This window comes from Cicer arietinum, chromosome 8, assembly GCF_000331145.2.
Source record: "Cicer arietinum cultivar CDC Frontier isolate Library 1 chromosome 8, Cicar.CDCFrontier_v2.0, whole genome shotgun sequence".
In the NCBI taxonomy this organism is placed as follows: Eukaryota; Viridiplantae; Streptophyta; class Magnoliopsida; order Fabales; family Fabaceae; genus Cicer; species Cicer arietinum.
This window is the reverse complement of record NC_021167.2, coordinates 18,986,664-18,988,901: the sequence shown is the minus strand read 5'-3', so window position 1 is coordinate 18,988,901 and position 2,238 is coordinate 18,986,664. Positions and strand designations below refer to the sequence as shown.

The window sequence follows — 2,238 nt, the reverse complement described above, 5'->3', positions numbered from 1 at the left end:
AGCTTAACATTTTGATTTTGAGTGCCAAAATAACTTCTTATTAATTCTATTTACCCAAAAAAAACATTGAACATAATAAATTTGTTTGCAATTTGCTTTCCCACCGCAACAATTAACATGTGAAGAATCACAACACTTATAAATAGCAAAGCAATTGAGACACACACTAGAAGAGTGAGAGAGAGCTATATAGAGAGATGGGATTTATAGGTTTATTAGAAGCTCTTATTGTGCTCACATCATTAATATTTGCGTTGTGTCTTTGCTTGCTGCCAATACTAACATACTTTTGGTGGATTTTACCTAACCAAAAACATAAAAATCTTAAGAGATGTGGGTTTGGTGGGCCAACACCAAGTTTTCCACTAGGAAACATCAAAGAGATGAAAAAGAATATAAACCTAAATTCTTCGTTTTCTTCTCCATTTGGGTCCTTAAATATCAACCATGACATTCACTCTACCGTTTCTCCATATTATAGTTCATGGCAAAAATCTTATGGTAAGTTAATTATACTTTAGTCCCATTTTGCAAGTCATAATTTTGGTCATTTTTAAAAAATTATTGACAAATATCAATATTGTTATACTGAATATCATATTTTGGAATTTGATTATGTACGGAATTCCTTATCATGTCATCTAGAAAAAAAAATATTTTTTTAAGAAATTTAACTAAATATGAATATCAAAAATTAATTGTGTCTAATTATGCCTCTAAGTGCTAGAGACGATGAAAATTGAGGATTGATTTTAATTTTTTTTTTGTCTTCTATTTTGTGTTTAACTTTTTCTAATATATATGTGTGATTGATTATGTTGAATAATGGTTTTGTTTTTTGATTTGTAGGGAAATTTTTTGTTTATTGGTTAGGTACGGAGCCATTTTTGCTGACCCTGAATTCTTAAAGAAAATGTCCACAAAGGTTTTGGCCAAGACTAGGGGAAAACCTAGTGTTTTTAGAAATGACAGGGATCCTATATATGTTTGGAAATGGCTTGGTTATGGCTGAAGGCAGCAAATGGGTTCATCATAGACATGTTATAGCCCCAACATTTTCTCCACTTAATCTCAAAGTTTGTCTTTGCTCTCTCTCTCACGTTTTAATAAGATTTATAGGTTTATTTTAGAAGATAATTTAAAAAAAAAAAAGTGATTTTTAAATAAAATAGAAACAGTTAAATGCACTCGAAATTAAAAGGTTGTTTAATATTATTACAGAGGACTTCACTATATTTTAATAAATTTTAATAAAATATTATATTTTTTCTATATTTAATTATTACAATATTTATTTATTATTAAAAATAGTAAAGGTCAACCCTAACAATGAGTGATTCATATTAGACACATTCAAAAAAGCGATATCAAAATTCGATTTATAGTTATATTCTTTTTTTTTATTTGAATTTGCGGCATTACAAAAAATCATATGTAATTAATTAAAAATTGAAATATTCTTAATTTTGTTGAAGAAATTTTTTATATTTTAAATATGGTTGCAAAAAATTATTTAAAATTTTAAAATTGAAAGAGTAATTTTATTTTATTTTTTTAAAATTTCATAATAATTAAAAATTTATTTAACCCTTTATTTAATCAAATGAATGTGAGTGTAAGAGTATGTCTTCATGACGTGAAATTATTACTAGATTTTATTGCAAGTGGTTGATGTATATTATGTGTGAGTATTATAAATCAAAGACTATCGAGTATGATAAATCTTTGTCTTGTGATTTTTTATATTTATTAATGATAAATATTTGTTTGATACTTTTTATATATGATTTATAAATATTCATAATGACAGACATTTGTCACGTGATTTTATATGTATCGATGACAAATATTTGTCTCATAACTTTTTATATTTATCACTGATAAATATTTGTCTTATGTTATTTAAGCATCAATTATAAATATCTATCTCGTATTATTTTAATATTTTTCCTATATTTTTTGTAACAATGATAAATAAGAAATGAAAAATTTAAAGGACAAATAACTTATGTAATCTTTAATTAATGACAAATATTTATCTCGTGTTTTTTTATATACCAGTTGAAAATATTTGTCTCTTTGTTTTTTAATATTTGTCAGTGACAAATATTTTTCTCTCGTGTTTTCTTTTATATATTAAAAAAATATTTATCCCATTATTTAATATATATATATATATATATATATATATATATATATATATATATATATATATATATATTAGATATATATATTTTT

General features: G+C 23.9%; 1 pseudogene; it reads left to right on the top strand.

Annotated features, from left to right (window-relative positions):
* The first annotated feature begins 878 nt into the window (after positions 1–878).
* LOC101493095 (cytokinin hydroxylase-like) overlaps positions 879–2,238 on the top strand; it is a 38,101-nt pseudogene continuing 36,741 nt past the window's right edge.